The sequence below is a fragment of the Mycetomoellerius zeteki genome, unplaced genomic scaffold (genome assembly GCF_001594055.1).
Source record: "Mycetomoellerius zeteki isolate Tzet28-1 unplaced genomic scaffold, Tzet1.0 scaffold389, whole genome shotgun sequence".
Taxonomy (NCBI): domain Eukaryota; kingdom Metazoa; phylum Arthropoda; class Insecta; order Hymenoptera; family Formicidae; genus Mycetomoellerius; species Mycetomoellerius zeteki.
Window position 1 is genome coordinate 320,950 of NW_017257380.1, and position 19,575 is coordinate 340,524.

The 19,575-nt window shown below is 40.6% G+C and overlaps 1 long non-coding RNA gene across 1 annotated transcript in view; it reads right to left on the reverse strand.

Annotated features, from left to right (window-relative positions):
* Positions 1–19,548, reverse strand: part of LOC108726118 (uncharacterized) — a 159,408-nt gene extending 139,860 nt beyond the window's left edge. Inside the window, exon 1 of the long non-coding RNA XR_001936785.1 lies at positions 18,657–19,548. This is a non-coding gene — a long non-coding RNA (uncharacterized lncRNA). The remainder of the gene's footprint in view (positions 1–18,656) is intronic.
* Between the last annotated feature and the right edge of the window lie 27 nt (positions 19,549–19,575).

The following is a 19,575-nucleotide window of genomic DNA, read 5'->3' on the forward strand; positions in this document are numbered from 1 at the left end:
CTCCGGATGGGATGTCCGTACATTTTTTTTTTCTTCCTTTTTGTTACCCTGACCGTTTATGCCTGCCACGACACCAGGCGAAATAAAATTTTCTGGTATTTTCCTGGAAAAGTCCGACTAAAACTGTGTACATATCCGTATCTAGTCCGGTGTTGGCTGAACTGTAACTAGAAATAGGTACGCGAAATGTTCAACGCGTGTACCTTAATCATAGTTTGTACAAGCAGCTTTGGGAATACTGTCGCGTTGCATTGCGACATTTCGCAAAAATATTTGCCGATTGTAATCGCGAAACAGCTGTTTCACGCTAGTTCGTTGCATCATCTTGAAAGAAGGTAGTACACGAGCTGCTATATAGTCGAACGTTCTTATGAAATTCTTCAGAATTTACGGAAAAATGAAATATGACGGCGCAGAAAACTGAGCGTAAAATAGTCCTCGTAAATAGTTTTAGTAAAGAGAATCGAGCTTGCATCAGCTGCTCATTTTATAGATATGCCTTTCTCTGTAATTACGCAACTATTACGCTTCTTTCTATCTGTATACATACGTACTTTGTATATGTATGAAATCAACGTATGTATGAAAGAATTTACCAATATCCCTCGAAAAATTTGTTGTATACGGCAATACATGTATATTATAAATATAATTTACAAAATTTAATATTATGTATGCGTTTTTCTTTTACGTGACAAATTGATAAACTCCACTTCACTGGAGATGCATCGAACCGAAGATCCTTTATCTGAACAGGTCATCTATAAATAATAGGCTCCTGAAACGGCGCAATGATGCGGAAACATCAAACTTGACTCAAGGACCTAAGCAATCAAACGGAAGGTGTGATTCGGGGAGAAATCGGTACAAAATTATCCGCGTAAATTATTCACGGCATGAATACACAAGAACGAGAAAAATCGATGAGGCGAGAAAAACAGAGTGCTAAGCGCCGTGCTCTTTTTCCCGCAGTCTAGGCATCTGAAAACGAATAGGTTTCAGAAAACCACCGGTCGCTGATGTTGATCGTGAGAGATTGCCTACTGTTGGTATTGGTGATGGCGGCGTTTCACTCCCAGCAGGAGAAGCATGGAGGTTGCGGTCAGTACCAAAGAAAAGAAGGGCAGCGTGGAACAGGGGATCGAAGGAACAAGACCCTCCTCCTCGTAGGCGCGAGGAGAGGCAAGAACAGGGCCAACAACGGAAATAGAGGCGTAGGGAGGCTCCGCCGTCCCGCCTCGTCTTGATCAATACAGCCACGGCCTACTGCTATAGGTAACGTTTCGCAAGCCTGCCTTGCTTGCCTGCCTGCTTACTTGCCTGCCTGCCTTGCTTCCTTGCCCGTGCTTGCTTTCCTCCCTTATCCCCGGCGAGACCCCCCGTGCTATAGATCTGTCTCTTATTCGAACCAACGCGCCTCGTCCCGTCCCCGTCTCGTCGTGACTGTTCCATCTCGTTCCATCTCCCCCGGCGCTCCCGAAAGGAGATAGTATACGCAGCATCAACCTACCCCACGGGACATGGGCGACCGAGAGAACATCTTCCTCCCCCTCTTCTGCACACAGCCCTGTCGCTCGTCTCATTAAAGAGGAAGGCGTCGGATCGCTACCCTTAAAAGCATCGTAACACCGGCGCGTTTCTAGAAGATACAACGATATTTTCGATCAACGCCGTAGTATAGTGTCGTCTACAAGAACTAACTGAACACGGGCCAATATTTTCAGACGAATTTTTTGACTGATTCAGAGTTGATCTTTCCTTTATAACAAGTCTTCCTTTCCATTTTTTATTTTTGATTTACAAAAACGATAAAATAAAATTTATCTAAAATTAAAGATAAAATAGGAATTTGTAATTCTCTTTTTTATGTCCTTACATCTTAATTCATACGAAGTTAGTTCAGAAATTATTGATAGTGTCTCTAAGAAGATATCAGCTTCAAATTCATGCAAGAACATGTCTGCAAATTTTAGGTCGCTATATCAATTACCTCGTACATATACATATATCTAGTGATACCGTTAAAATCTACAATATAATTAATTAACAATAATAAGACCGTTATATGAATAACGATAAACTAAACCAATACTAATCCATTACATAAATAAATTAATTAGGGGTAAAGACGCGCAAAATTTTAATTAATTATATTTTTTGTTTTTCATTTATTTATATGCAGAAGTTATGATAAAATAAGGATATTGGTCAAATGTTAAGAAAAGTATGACACAGCTGTAATTAATAAATCTTTTATCTTTTTGTATTTTGAAAACTGTGTAACAACTAGACTATCTTTGTATACAAGCGTTCTTGCTGAACTAGAGAGATTGCAGACACGCGAATGATACTGTATGAGACAGCCTCCACCTGTTCTCGCGCTGACGCATTACAAGATATTGCACTTTCCCGTATCGATTCTCAATAACTGAATTAAAAATTATGAAATCATTTTTTTTGCTGACGTGTTTCCCGCATGGAAATATACGTTACGTTGGATGAGTTCGCGGAAGGCTCAGGATACGTTTAGCGAACGATAGAATTATCTTGGAAATACACAGGAAGGACGAATATCCCATGACTGGCATAACGGGTGAAAAGAGATTTAGGATTTAGGGGAGGAAACGTTCCGAGTTAACGGTATGCTTCGCGTGCCACCCGTCGCTCGAAAACTCGCAACGGTCGCACGCCGCAAAAATTAACGGTTAAACAATAGAATCCTGTTATACAGTCGTTACTCGCAAACCGACATAAAAATAATTGGAGAAACCGGTTAACGTGCGCGTAGTCTGCTCGCGGCATGACTCGCGTTCTCGCCAGCCCCCTTTCTCGTTATATCGTATCTACGAGATGGGAATCCACGCCACCTGTTCTACCTTTAAACAACCCTTCTATCCGAGCGCGTTACACCGACGGTCAGACATGAAAGAAACGTTCATGCTCGCCCAGACACTTCACTCCTCCCCACAACTCGCTCTCTTGCTCATCGAATCGTCCTGTGTCTACCGTACGTGAGCTTTCGCCACTGTTACGTGGCGGCTGACTCTTTATAGTCTTTTAATTAGAGCCACTTTGTAGAACAAGAGCGGGAAGGGTTAGGAATGATCCGGCACGGCGAGGAAACGTTTATCTCACGTGCGGTTCGTTCGCGGCGCTGTGACTTCGTGTCTCTGATCGCGCTTCCGCTTTCGGATGATTTCGCGGCATCCCACTGCATTTCTCCGCCCCCGTCCTTCCGCTCTCTTAAAATCGATCTTTCCAAACAAATTCGACCAGATTAAACTTATAGTCAGACAATTGATAAAATCGTTTTGCGGTGATATGTTTCGATAAATGGCCCAGTTGTTTTTGTGATTTTAGTTTTGAGATTTCGAGTATATAATCTATTAGTAGATTATATTGTAGAAATCGACTGCGCAAGGTTTCTGCTTGCTATTTTGTTTTGATTAATATTTGACAGATCGCGACGACGAAACCAAATCTTCGGCGCGATCAATTTTGTGGGGAGGCACGTTTTCGCTCGATAAAGTTCCTGATTAAAGTGCTCGCGTGTAACAAAGTTTCATATAGAGTATCCATATGTTTCCAACTTAATCTAACTCGACCCCAGGAAAACTTCAAGTTTTGCGGGATATTTGATCGCGGCCCGCTGTTCTCTTCCAGCGAATCCCTCTTCCCCAAGGCTATAAATTTTTCCCGCGTCTACTCGTAAGTCGCGGCCGACCACAAAATAATATGCGGCCGGCTTGGCCCTCATGTTTGGCTGATCGGCGGCTGATTACACGTGTTCCGCGCCAATGGTGGGAGCGCATGATAAAGCTGGCGAACGGCCGGGGCAGAAGGCCAGACACAGCCTCAATCACCGCAACCTGCTGGTCAGCCTAATCCGCCATAGTGGCCACCCATTCAAAATCAATAGATAATTTCAACCCCCTTCCGTAGCAGGACGTACATGCAAGGCGATGTATACGGCACGCAAAGAGTTCGTTCTTTTGGATCAAGTCTGCGCCAGCTAATCATATCTGCATATTGAATATGACAATAATGATAAGATGTATTGCAATCTGAATAAATAAATATTACTTTTATAGTTTTAATTAATAATGTATATCTAATATGAAATAATAGTAGCTAGATGAAGCGAATGCAATATCTCCCAACTTTGCACGGAAAGAACGGTTTTGTTGGAGTATCTTAAAATTTAATTAGATACAGATCTGAGAATAATTTTGTTGGACTATCAAAATAATTATGTTGGACTTGTATTTAAGCATGATCAACAATGTTGCAAAAAATTTTAACAATCATTTTAAACGTTCTGCACAATTGTTTTGGCGGTCCAACAAAATTATTTTTAGATCTGTATCTAGCTAAATTTTTAAATGCTGCAGCAACGTACAACAAGTGTCAGGCAAGCTAAAAAGGATTATTAATTAATTCGAACGATATCCATTCCATTCCCCTCTCAGGATAAGGTGAACGCTAAAGGTTAACGTATCGCCGTATCAGCCACCCTCTGTATACGATGTTGTAGAACGCGAATCCTTTGCGTCGTATGAGTAACAACCACGCGGCGTGTTTTGCTCACATCACCGAGGCATTAAGGCGCGTTTTACCCCTCCTTACGATGGCGGCTAAGTCCGCCTCTACCCCTTCGTCGTCTCCACCTTGCAGTCTGACGCCGGCGACGTTCGCCCTACACGGTGGCATGAATATTCAGAACCTGCGCCTCGTTCAATATGAATGCCGTTGATCTTGGCGAGCCGCATCTCCGTGCCGTTTGCGTTAACGCATCGCCCGCCAAGAGGCGGACGGCCGGGTGGATCGCGTGGTCTGGTCCCGGATAAATAGTATTAGCGACAAAGGTTACCGTAGCTTCGCTCTCGGTAAACCGAAACAAGCTCCTCTGAGATGAGATCTCTCTGTGGTCCCCGCGAGCGAGAAGAGAGGGATGATGCTCGCTCAATATGCTGCCTCCAAGGATTACTTCGTATGCGTAAAGTGTGCAAGTAATATCGAGCCTCACGGAGAATCTATCTCTCTGATGCTTTCGGCGAACTTCATCCCGATCTTATCGCCACCCTTTATGCGATTCACGTATGAGGGATCGAGAAGTCTAGCCGCGGTGGATGCTACGTGCTCATGGAAGGGTGCTTTGCAATTCCAGACTTCATTTTAGCAAGATGTTGTAATCCCAGATTTTCAAAAGAAAAATAAGAAATTCGTAATAACAATAATGTTTATTAAATGTGAAAAACGAATGTACACATAAATTAACTTATAATTATCGTTTATTTAGACTCAAAATAAATACGTATGCTCAAATTTAAAAGAAGTAATGTCAAAATATCTGGAAGCTTTGTACACAAAAGAAAAGTTTGGCTAAAGTACCTAAAAATTTAACTAGATACCTACAGATCTGAAAATAATTTTGTTAGACTATCAAAATAATTATATAAAACGGTCAAACTAGTTGCTGGAACGTTAAAACTTTTTACATTAAGCAGCATTGCTTATCGTGCTTGAGTTTCCTACATAATTATTGTAATAGTTAAACAAAGTTATTTCTATATCTATATCTACTTAAATTTTTAGATACTTCAGAAAAATTGCTCTTTCCATATAAAATTTAAAATAGATGGAAATCGCAATAATACTATGTTCCTATGCAATAAAAGATACATGCGACATAAACATGTATTGAGAAACGCTGTTATAATCGACATTGCGAAAACGTCAAGAAAATTGCGCGATTACTACAGGGAGATTTCAACAATGCGTGCAATAAAAAGAGTAAAGAAGCGAGAGTGGAAGCACAGGGAACAACAGAGAAGAGGTCAGAGGTTTATGCAGGTGGATAGGTGGCGGCGGCATAGACAGCATTGCGCCGCGTTGCTTTGAAAGTCGACCCCCGACACCGCGAAAGTTCAATCAAGCTAAACAACATTTCTGTCCGGTCGTACCGGCCAAAAAGCGAACTGCCGTTCACGGATGGCCAACTGCGGCAGGCCGGGCTGGCTGGCCAGCCAACCTTTCCCCGACGTCGGTCTGGCCTCGCACCAACTGCAAACGCGTATGAAATCGCGCTATCGTGCTAGCGAACTGTACGTGGCCGCACTCACGGAATCGGACGAATTTTTATCGAATATCTGACCCGCGCCCCGAGAGAATGAACGATCGCACTTTGAAGACATTATCGAAGCTTTGCGGGCGATAGAGGATCCTAATGGAAAACGTACGATATTCTGCGGTTTAATCGTGGTCTCGTTTCTTCTGACAGATCGTTCGAAAAGAGTTATGAAGAAATAGCAAGACCACTTATATCTCAATTCTGTGAAGCAGATATTAAATTTTAGGAAGAATAATAAAATTCACAGAGCAAACTAAAAAATATAGAATTACAAATTTCATATGTACAGTACTATTACGTATATTGCTAAATTAACGAAATACTAAATAAAAATCGATCGAAAAATATTAATACAACAAAGAAGGTCACATTCAGTCAAAGCGGATCTTGATACTTTTGTGTAAATTTTACAATTTCCACAAAAACTACGCGCTAATTATTTTTCAGTCTTGAAATACAGTTCCAGACTCAAGCTAGAGTATGTAACCACTAATTAAACTGACAAAGAATTTAATATTACTGATGCTAATGAGCATCTTTAAAATACTAGAATTTATTTTTATGTCGCAAGTAAATAGAGAATTTATTGCGAAACATATCAGAGATTCTCTTGAATTGGAAATTGTAAAATTGGAAAGATACAAAAATATCTTTAGGCAACAAGATCTACTTTGATCAAATATACGTATTACCTTATTCGTTTAATTGCTCTCTAAGTCTGAATCAGTGAATAATCACTGATTCTATTATCAGTCACAAGTATGTCACTGGTAATCAGTGAATTCATAATGAAATTAAATTAAAAAATCAATGAAACTTGGAATTCTTGACCTTGCTTTTTGTACAAATTTAATATACATATATAGTACTAGAACTGATGTGCAAATATTAGTATTTTAATTATACCTACATTGTTCAAACTTTCTTTCTTTTTCAGTTGAATTTCGTTTTTTTTCGTTGATTATCTAACGGCATATTTGGGACTGATAATAGAATCAGATTTATTATAGAAAGTGTGTTAAAAAGATATATTGATTACACATTCATTTGTAACATATCGCGCTATCTCAATGAAGCGATTAAGCTGATGACGATCATTAAGCTGATGTCGCCAAACCTACAGCAATCTATCTATATCTTGGGCGATTATATATGGACGTCCTTAGCAATATCTTTGACCGACCCTAACTATCCGTCATCGATTTCGTAGACAGACAGAAACGCCGCTTACAGATCACCGATTTTGACAGTTGATCATCGTAGTAGGTTCGAGACACATTGATGTACGATGGGTACTTGCTTCGGTCCAACGCAGAGTAGCACATAGTGGGGAACCAAAGGCGACGATGGCAGAGCAGACGCCAGATTGATCGGAGCCAAGGGTGGTTATGTCAGTGACGTGGTTAAGGGGGAAAGAGAAGGACAGCTTACAGGGTGACCGGGGTCGACGTCCGGCTTTATTCCCGCACGTGTTCTTGCGTTTATCCTGTCTCCTCGTTTTTTTGCGCAATTATCACGATCCTTTTAACTTAATCGTACTGAAATCGAATTTCTTATTCCAAAATAACGAAGAGATGATATATATTTTGTTTTCCATGCTTACCCATTGTTCGAATACGAAGGTGAAATAACGAGAGATCTAATATACTATATTGTTCACAACGTGAATGGAAGCTCCATTATCGAGGTTTTGATGATGCGAGTATGTTTCGAGTATGCGCTATATCGCGACTATGCGTTGACAATGATAATGAAGTCGAACGCGTGCGTGCCCGAGAATATCTTCTTGCCACATTAAAACGTGCCGCACGGATGTCATGCCCGTCGAGAAACAAACAGGCAGTTCGGTACGGTTTGTTTGAGAGCGGCGTGTGGCGGGCGGAAAAGTTTGAAAGTGGAATTGAAAGCAAAGCGCCACGGCACGTAAACCGTGTTCGCCACTTGCAGCCGCACACCTTGATTCCTAAGTAATGTTCGAGGGTAACGATTCAATTCACAGTTGATGCGCGCTGCAGGTGGCATGTTGTTCGTTATATCTAACTTGGCAAATTAAAAAGTTGTTATTAGCTGTTCGTCTCAAAAGTAATATCTAATTTCGCGATAAGAGAAAAATCGAAAGAGGGAGTCCGAGTTTTGCTTTTCGGAGGTCTGGCTTTCGCTTCCTTCCATTTAGCTTCGGTTCTATTTCCTTCTCATGTCTTGAATAAAAGCACGTTCCAACCTTCGAGCTTTCTCTTTCTACTCCGCGATTACTCCCTAAGCTTCATTTTATTTCTTCCATTGTTTCCACTCCTTGTGGGTAGCACCCTCACGTAGTCCTTCTCATTTTCCACCCACACGATCTCACGCGATTACCAACACGCGCGTTTGCCATCTATAAATATCTACGCGTCCGTACACAATGGCACCAAGATCCCTTTTCTCAGTTAGTTCCTGGTCCCCTGAACGTCGGCATTATTTTGCTCAGTGGCCCCCTTTGTTTCGGTCCATTCTATTGAACTGCGGGCGAGATAATACGTCCTGTGTGCACCCTTGCGCCCGACACGTCGCTTCGAAACAAACCCGCATTCCCGCTTTCCAATAATTCGCAGTTTTATCCTAACACCTCTACCAACCTACCTATATGGTATACAGGAACCATTACATCTCTCGTCGTGGAACGGCAATTCCGCTTGAACTCGGAGGGATCGATATTACACCCTTCGCGATACGCACTAAATCCCGTACGACACGTAACGTCGCGAACGGTCACGAAAGTCTTACCCGAACAGTTTTCGCTTTGCCAACGTTGTGATCGATTTTACAAGGGATGGCTGAATATCGAGAGGGGGTTATTTCCTCCTCTCCCCCTAATACAACCGGGCAACTTCTAGAATGTAAAGGTCGATGAGGCGCCGGTATTAGCTAACCACGGGCTTATGTATCTCAGAGTAAATTCCGAACTGCGAGGCATCTAGGATAATATTATGCTGTGCTGACATCTTTGGTGTTAGCCAGGCCGTCCGTTACACAACATCAGACTACCAACCAAACTCCGGCCTTCCTTTACCCTTCTCCTGCACAGGCAGAGCCCAAGCCAAGTCGATAGCCCGAGATCCTGCGGTCATCCCTTACGGGAAAGACCAAAGGAGCTGCTTGCTCTGTCCATCTCCCTCACTCTCCAAAAGCGACGAAATGAGAGAGAAAGCGAGAGGTGGGAAAGAGGCAAACACGATCTGAAGGAAGACAAGCCGAAGAGAGACAACGTGACCTTGCCAGAAGACTGAGGAAGCCGACTGACCGAACACTACACCTTACTAAAGCTCCGCAAGCCCGTTACGAAGCTTTCAAATTACGGCACAGTTCCGTCCAAGAAGCCAGAATTTGAATTAACGAGACGAGCAACGGAAACGAGCGCACCTGGGCTTGGTGTATCTTGCTAAATGACGCGGCTACTGAGCACGAGCTACAACGTGAGAACACTGTGCGAGTCCTATCCTCGGTTGCAAAGCTATTAAATCTTACGACCTCGTAACAAAGGGTCTTGTTTAGCCATCTCTATAAAGTTTCATACCGATAATACATCTAGGAAGCCTAAACTCGCAAGTTCTGAATATTAAAGCTTATTTAAAATATTACCGTCACAGCCATACGTGGTCAGACTAATATTTCAGAGTTCCATTCGTTTCTGTAATACCATGTAATGTAGTTACTAAAAGCTTTTAGATCGAAAGAAATAGTCGAGCGATTTTACGCACGAGAGGAAAAACGGTATGCATGTGAAAACGGTCTCTAACGTATTTCTAACCTCGTTTTGAGACGTCGTTTGAATTTATGGTCGTAACGTAAATACCTCTCGTACTCCACATACCGCGGCCGAGGCCTTCCTATACGTAAAGATATCGAGGTATGCCTATTCAAAGATGAAAGACCCATTACCAGCATATTTTGCGTACATAAAATATTTCAGAATGCTACACACAAAATTCCTTTAATATTTGTGGTTTGCCATGAATATTACCTTATGATAGAAGAATTTCAATAGGATATTATACATATACCTAAGTTCTATACATATAAATATATGTGTATATATTTTATAATGAATACGATGTAGCATGGTTAATACGCTCATATCAAATAACACGTTTTTCGTACGTCCATTTAAACAGACTTCCTGATGCAAATGGAGAACAAAAATTGTACCAACGAGTCTCGCCGAGGCGCTACGAAAGTTGGCAGCGGCGACCTCCCAGAGGATAGTAGGCATACAATATTTGAAACAGAAAACCATCAGGGATGTTGTGCGGCGCGCTGTGCAGCTACGCTGAATGCATCAGCATGTCCCACAGCAGCCAGACTATTATCAAGTATGTATGGAATGATATGATTTTCGTTTAATTAAAACTGTAATAACTGTTTCGTCTGCATTCCACAACGTGAACATTAAAATATATGGAGTACCGCGGGTACGCAACCGTCACAACTCGAAACGGATGAGAAATACGGGGGAAAAAAAAAGAAAAGTACACGCGCAGTCAAAGAGATGCATCAGATCGGAATGTGCTTACATGATTTATACAATCTTACTCCTTTTCGCACGCAAGACAGCTGTATTGCAACAGCATGAACCGATTCCGAATTCACCTATTTTATTTCGCACGGAATACGTAAAATCAAATATACACGTAAAATCCAAGATACATTACGTTACGATAAAATATAAAAGATGGTATTTCCTTGGGGAATAAAATATGATTAAACGACCATCAGAAGTGATATCCGAAAGGAGGATGTTGCTCAACAAAGGGCGTATTCTTCGTGGTTCAATAGCCCAGGACGAAAACGAGGCTTTGTCGACGGAGGCCGGCGAGTGTGTGCCGCGCGGAAGAGAGGAAGGAAGGCGACGAGAATGGAAAATAAACGTAGCGATGATGCCCCGAGTTTGAAACAATTAACATAACAAAGCGAGGCGAGGCCGAGCGGGCAGAGAGGAGTGAGAGGCGGTCGGAAAGGGAGGATACGTCGAGCCAAAGGCAGGGAGGGAACACAGCGCGTTTCTCTTGAGATTTTGGCACCGTTTCCACCGTCGACGGCAGCCTATTCCAACTTGTGGTATTCGAAAACATTTTCCCCGACCAGCGTAAACGGATCCGACGTGAACAGCTGAAGGGCCACACGGCGTGAAGAAAACTTTCCTCCGTCACCTGCCGTTGTCACAGTTTTACGGCCGGTTCCGGTATAACACGCGATACGTTATCTCAAAAATTCAAGATATATTATTCTAACGTAACGCATCGGTTAGATTTTTATCACGTCGAAATAAACGGCACACACAGTTCACCATAAATATTCTCTTTCATCTCGAATAACAAAAGATATCTCATATAAACTTTCTTAATCTTTTTTTCTATGTTTAGTAATTTGTGTTTTCTTAATGGAAATAATATCGTGGAGAATATTATAAATCAAGTGCTGCAATCTCGCGACAAAAGTATACTTTAGAAATACTTCTTTATACATATACATTCAAATATTAATCTCGAGAAACTTATATATAACACTAGCTTGCCTAGTGAGAGAACTTCGCTCTTTAAGAAATGATGATAGAATGCAAATACTTAGAAGATGCAGTTTTTCGCGCTTTCCATAATATTAAAGAACAACATAATCTTTTGGTCGCGTTATGTATGCATCATGTTGAATCAAATGAGACAAAATTTTTCAGTCTATGCATAAACACACATCGATTCGCGACATCCTTCTCATTTTCCACCGTCAGCAACATAATATATTTTATTTGATTAAAGAGTACTCAAGACGTCATGCATACAATCATGTAAATTGCTTTTGATGTGTGAAAGCTCTCGCGCTCGTGTTTACGTGGATAAAGAGACTGGCAATTTATTCATCCGTTTTTCCATCTCTGCTTGTTTTTCCTATCGCTGTCGTAAGCGTGTGCGATATTTCAAAATCTTTATAAATAATATCTATCCGTCTCATATCTTTGTAAATAATAAATTTTATATGTGTGTATATCATATCGAACTATGTAAATAAATATTCCTTCTACTTCTCTAAATTCTTTCGAGTAGAATCTCACTCTTAAAGATTGAAAATTCTGTCACTCTTGAAAAAAAATGACAGAATTTTTATTCTTTAAAATGAGATTCCACTAAAAAAAATTTAGAGAGATTAAAAAACATAAAATAAAAAACTGCTGTATAAAATAATAAAGAGATAAAATTTGTAGGTAATGCACTCGGCGAATAAACTTATTAACAAATTTCCACGTCTGCCTAGCTGCCCCCCCTCCACTTAATCACATCTTAATGAATAAATTATATGATAATGCGCTATTTATGCGCTCTCAAAATCCGCAAAAAAATTTTTGTACTCATTTCGTTTAGCGGAAATGAAAAATTTTTTGTGGGGGGGCTAGTAGGCTGTCAGTCAGCCTCTCACATGTTAATAACAACAGATTTGGAAAATCAAATACACAGGACTTATGCGCTATTTATACACTTTCATATTCACATTAGAGATAAATATGACTGTTTGCTTCAAGAGGGAAGTGCCTTAAGGATGCAATGCAAAAATTGAAACCATGTGAATATGAAAGCGCATAAATAGCGCATAAATCCTGTGTATTTGATTTTCCAAATCGGTTGTAATTAACACGTGGGGGGGGGGCTGACTGACAGCCTACTTAGCCCCCACAAAAAAATTTTTTTCAGTTAAACGAAATGAGCGCAAAATTTTTTTTGCGGATTTTGACAGCGCATAAATAACGCATTATATAATTTATTCATTAAGATTTAGTTAAGTGGGGGGGGGGGGCAGCTAGGCAGACGAAAAATTTCTCAAACATTCGTGAGAGTTGGAATCCTGTTATTTCTAAATTAAGTCTACCAAAGAAATAACACCATGACCGAAGGTCTAGCGTGAATAATGCGGTGCGCGTGACTGTGATAAATATTTAACCCTCCACTAACACAGATTACCTTTCCTTCCGTGCGAGATTAAGAGTTTATAATGACGCAATCTTGCGCTAACATTCGTAACATATTGGCATTCAACTAACAATAGTATAATTATTTAAAATTATGTAAGAGGATAACATTCCTAAAAAAAATATTCGTAGCTAATTTATTTTCGAAATTAAAAAAAAGCACTAAGTTTCGAAATCTTCATTTTTTTGAAATTTCATCACAAAGATATCTCAGAACCATGACAACTTCCTACGACATATTAGAAACGAAAGTTCTGCAAAGACAATATGACACAAATAAGAAAAAGCTCGCAAGAAAAAGCACAAAAACGAGACGACGCACTAAAACGTATGTCGTGTCTGACTATGCACCGCCCTTATCTACTCGCTTTAATATCACGCGCCCTAAGTAGAACGCAGCGTTGCGTTCAGACGTCGCTGTTCCCGTAACACACTTCTATGAGAGTTCCCTCCGAAAACTTTCACCATATTGACCCAATATCAGCCATATGGTTTAGAATCAGGTTAACAACCACTCGGCGAGGTATCTTCCCTTGCGTCGAGAGAGGGATTATCGGCTATCAATCTGATTTAGCGCCATTTATGCAAAATAATAGCATGGAATGTTTAATTGAGTTTACGCGAGCTGGATATATACGGATGAATCGAATAAATGTTTAGTAATATAACGTACAATATTAAATATATAACAAGAAAAATATGTTTCGCAAGATTTCTAAATTAAAAATATTTATTAAATTTAACGCTAAAAAAACTTTCAAAAGATTGAATAGAAATATATGTATATCATCTAGAACATCAAAGGAGCAATGGTAACCCAGTTTCCTTGAGTTAAATAACATTTTGTTACTTTTAACTTTCATACATGTCAAAATGTAAATCAACCCAGTTCTGTAGTTTCAAAGTAAACAATGTCGATATTAATTTATGCACTTAAATAATAAACTAAATTTGAGTCAAATTTAACACATTTTCTTAAGTTAAATTGTTTAACTTCATTGTTTTAATTAAATTAATGAGTAGGAGCAGTCGCTTCCTACAGAAATAATTAAAAATAATTCAAATTGATATAATATAGTATAATTTGACATTATGAATTTAACAGTGAAGCGAGAGTCAGTTGATTTTATTACGAAATTACAGTTTTATTTCACCTTCTCCTATCTCGACTTCCTCGATCACGAATCTGTACAAAACTAACGATATTTCGAACGCGCCTTCGATCACAACCATTCATAAATCTATCCGCCGTATCGTTCTCGTCCATTAGCATCTCGTCGTGCGTAGAATCGCGGCGAGGACAGCGTATCCTGCAGTTTGTCCTGGTATCGCAGTTTGAGTAACACACCGACGTTCGTGGAGGCAACCAGTCAGCGGCTGGTGGGAAGTATAAAATGTCAATACGTTTACCGGCAGGCTATTGTTGAGCTTGATCTATGTTTATGGCCGTAACGGCGTAGGTCGCCATCGTCGTCGTTGCATACGGAGCAACGACGCGCAGAGAAAGCGCGAGTATCTCTTTCTGTAATGTTCCGGCCGTAATAGTACAAAGGCGGTCCTCGGTTCCCGCGAATGTATGACGACGACATTTTGTAAGCACACGTGAAACATTTTGACACACGCATGCCAAGGATTGTTCCGCGAGTTTCGAAAATTGCTATCTCCGTTTTTTGACGTTGCAGAGACGTCCGTACTCTTTATTTTGCACATATAAATAATTTATTTAATTTTTATATTATAATGTACATCTTATCTCTTTTTCCTATCAACTTATTTAATTCGTTAAATATTTTTAATTTATTATGATGCATATCTTATCTCTTTCCTATATCTCAATTTATTTAGTTTATTAATTATTTTTAATTTACTTAAAACACTAGAGTTTACAAAGTTTATTTTTTATATTTTTTTTATCGAAAATAGAAAATAAATCAAAAGTGTGCATTTAATTTTTATTTTTTTATATGAAAAAACAAAAATAGTTTAGTTATTCGTGTTACCTATTACAGTCTAACAGTAATCGCCTAGCATGGCTTCGTCCCAATACTCCTAATAACATTTCTCAATTATCATCAAATCCTGGTTAAAATGTTTGTTTTGCATTACTTGTCGCACTCAATTATTCGGAAAGAAATACTGTATCTTAAAAATTGCATGCTGTATCTTAAAAATAAACGTCTTCAAATTGACATGTTATAAAATTAAAAATTCGATCTGATAAAACTTTTCTGGCGGCAGATTCGAACTCAGCGCCCCAAAATACGTTAACAATAATTGTCTCCTTTTTTATAATACATAAAAAATTATTCAAAATTTGTAAACTAGTGTTATTAATTTATTTGTATTCCAACTACATATAAATGTCATTTGATTGTACATGTGTAATTGTGTAATAATAAAGAGAAGACGCAAAATATTTCTGCAAATTATTACTAATTCCTAGAAAATTTATAAATGCGCAAAGGATTAAGCTCCACCTCCTGCAAAGCTGTCGATAAGACCGAGGAAGATTGAGGAAGTTATTTGCACAAGACGAGAAATTACCTCCCTTCGTTCCTGCAATGTCTCGTATCGGAGCGTGTTCTCGCTATCTTATTACGCGCACGTGTCTTCGAATGTGTGGTATTAGTGTGTGTAACTCACGCCTGCGCTGCGGCGATATCGTTTGTGATAATGCATGTGCCTAGTACAGATCTCCCGGTCGAACGATCATCCCCTCGCTATAGCGATGTTCTCATTACCTTCGACTTTACACATTCACACGCGAGATAATACTACGACTAAAGCTAATCCGTGAGAAAGAACGTCTTCTCTCGGTCCATTTCGAAAAATTGAACCGAAATGATAGAAGACTGATTGTCCAATCTATACGTCGTGGTGTTTGAGTATTTCTTCAGCTCAGGTTATTCTCCGTCTTTCACGCTATTCGGCACGTAGAAGAAAATTGTCAGACATAGAAAAAAGAAAGCAGTTGCAGCGAGTCGCTCGTACGCTTTGTTCGATATATCGCAAACAGGTACAAGAGGGAGAGAAAGAGAGAGTGAGAGAGAAGGAAGGACAGAGAAAGGGTTCGAGGTGCCAGAGACTCGCCAGGGGAATGAAACCTGATTTAGGACTGCGGTCCAGAAATCTCCCAAGAGACCCTCGAGGCTGACCACCGCGCACTCGCTTCGCTTTCCAGTGTCCCTCCGAGTACGATCCTCGCCCTCTACCACTACTACCTTTTCTCCACCGGCTCTTCGGTGTTCCACGTCCAATGTCCCCATGTCCCTGGACACCAACAAGTGCGACTCTTTACCAACATCGCGTTGGAAATGCGTCCGGAATACTGAAGACCTCTTCAAGTATTTGCGATAGGATATGTTATAACAAAAAAAAAAAAAGAAACCAATCGCTTCGAAACAGCATAGAACAGAGGAATAATACGAATGAGATTAAATTTTCTCCGCTGTACAGTACATTATTTCATGACGATCAAAAGATTTCATAGAGTTAACGAAGATAAAATTTAACGCTAGGGAATAATTAATACTATAGAATATAATATCTTTTTCACTCAAGAAAATATTTCAAAGTAGCGGCAAAGAGTGAATTTTGATATGGAGAAACAATACTGGCGGGTGTAGAATTTTCATTCAATACATTTATTCTATATTTGCTTCAAAGTCTCCTTTAGCTCATATAATATCTAGACTTGGTCGCTTTTGTATCGAGTATTCTCGCGAAGTGTAGAGAGAGAAGCGGACCGACTAGAGGCGAAGTTTTTTAGACGAGAGTCATGGGAAAGAAAAGAATAAACTGAGCAGCAGAAAAGGAGAAAGAAAGGAAGAAGCTCCTGGCACAGCCTGGCGTGTAGGTTACTACGTGCCTGTTCGCCGAGGCATCCCGTGACCGTGGTGTGGCTTAAGGATTCGGGTCAGGCTGTAACCTGCCTCGATTGCAAATATAGAGAAACACTTTTGGAGGCGCTGCCAAAACCAAAACTCAAGTGGCACCGGGCGTCGAGTGCACGATGCGACGAAAAACGCGAAAATTTAATCGACCCTTGCCGTACCGATTCTCCCGATTTTATCCAGCAATTTCCACCGCGTGTAACTTATTTGGAAATCCGTAAACACAGCTCGAAAACCGAAAGAGGATAGCTTACCACTTCGTTCAATCTGATCGAAAATCAGTAACCTTTAAACTTTTCCCAGTTCGCCCACTAGCCATTTCCCTTTCGGAGCACGAATTTGATGCTTAGAATATTTATGCGGTATGGAGATATTACACCACTGATATATCATTAGCATTTCGCCAGTTTTGTTAATATTTTATGCTCTTATAAATGGATCATTCTCTTTCTTTTTCTCTCTCCTCTCTTTTTTATCTCATATGTATACATGTGTGAGTGTATGTGTGTAGAAGCTGGCAGAAAAATTAATGGAATCTACTGAGATTTGAACTCGGGATCCCTCGTTTTCAATCCTAGCACTTAGTGTGCTATGCCAACGATACTCCATTGTTATCATCATTATTCCGGTCGTTTATGAATACTTTAAAAAGAGAATCTATACCGTTTTTCTTTACTTTCCTACACACACATATTTAATATATACACATATATATACATACACACACACATATATATATATATACAGTTTATTGGTAAAACATTACCGATAGATTTCATTATCGTCATAAGAAGTACGCCTCGACTCATGAAAAATACGCGTTTCGTTCAAAAACACTCAAAGCATGCAACGTCACGGAAAAATAGCACATTCTTTGTCACCGGATATGAATCTTATTGAGCATACTTGGAATATGCTCCCACAGACGGCGGTGCAAGAATGCACCCGCGAAGCGGCGAAAGCTCGCAGCTGCAGTCACTGAAAAATGGGCCGACATACCGCGAGAAGTTCTTCGCCATCTTTTTTCGAGGCTTGCGCCGTCATGTAAAATTGTGGAGGTAGAAAATGTAAAATTCGTGGGAGCCGGCGGATATTAAAACGAGGATAGCCCACGGAGCATAAATCGTGTCAAGTATCTACGCAATAACTTATCCCTTTTCATTTCCATCCTTCGCGCCCTTCATAAATAGATATACAGCAAGCGATGCAAAGTAGCTCTTCCCGTGGAAAAATAACATCCTACTGTCATTTCAAGCACGTAAAGCCCAACTATTCGACTAGTTTTACTAAAAGGAGCATAGTAACGAAATACTACACGAATAATTTAGGAAGCTTGTCACATTATAAGATGTCTGCGTGTTGGTATCATACAATAATCCTACCAGATAGATGATAAAAATTTGCAACGGTTTTAAGAATAGCCGTATGTGCGCGTGTTCCTATTCCAGAAACTTTACTTTTATAAAAATTATAGAACTATGTAATAATTCTATAGAACTACAGCCATGATATAATATTCTATAGAAACTATACCTATAGAAACTATACCCATTTCAAACTTTACATTGACTAAAGAAAATGATAGTGTATCGTACGCATATGCTCGCTAATTGGATTGCGAGAATTTTCCTATATTTAATACCTGGTTGATAGAGATAAAGGTCCGCGGCGCGCGGCCACACAATCGCCGAGCGCTCCACGCTGCCTGGTTGATTCCGCGTGCTTGCGGATCTCGGAAGTCCCACGAAGAGTCACAAGCCACGAGTGAGCCGCCGTGTCCCTCGTCTCGTAGTCACACAGTCGCGTTCGCCGTTCTTCACGAGTCCACGTTGTCCCCTTCAACGGAATCGCGATGGTCGTTCGTCGTCATCCCTCTCCTTCTATTCGCGACATGTACGCTTCGTTCGTCGACGATAGAATGGGGAACGCGTTGTAGTCGCGCCCAAACGAAATGCTTGTCCTCACAAGCAAACACTCATCGAGTACAGTTCACGTTCACGTTCGGATTTAACGTCGAGCGTGCCCAGAGACACCATGAATATCGAGTACTGCTCACGGGAGCGCGAAAGAAAATCCTCCTATTCGCGTAATCACACACGACGAGTCTAAACTACGCGCGCGGAACGTACGCGAGAGTCGCAGTCGAACGATCACGAGCGCCGCCGGTACGTATCCGACGACCACGTGAGCTAAGAGCGATCCGCTCCAACTCCACGTGTCCTCGATCACGCTGGAACTGACTGGTATACGAAAACGTCGAGTTAATTCGCGGTACACCGCGCGATGGAACGAATCTCGTGTCTTAGAACGAAGAATGAAGAAACAGCACTAAATCGTAAGCTCGCGGTTTGAATGAGAGAGCCCAAGAGCGTCGCGCGTGGTCAGTACTCGTTACATTTAAACACCAACGTCACGAGGAAAAAACATCAATAACATCCCCACCGATACGCGGGGGAAGTATCGTCGTACCGAACTCGCCACCCTGTTGTCCCCGCAACGAACGCTCCTCGTGCTAGGTGTCACTCGACTCTGAAACGCTGGTATCGCCGGCGAGAGCGTCG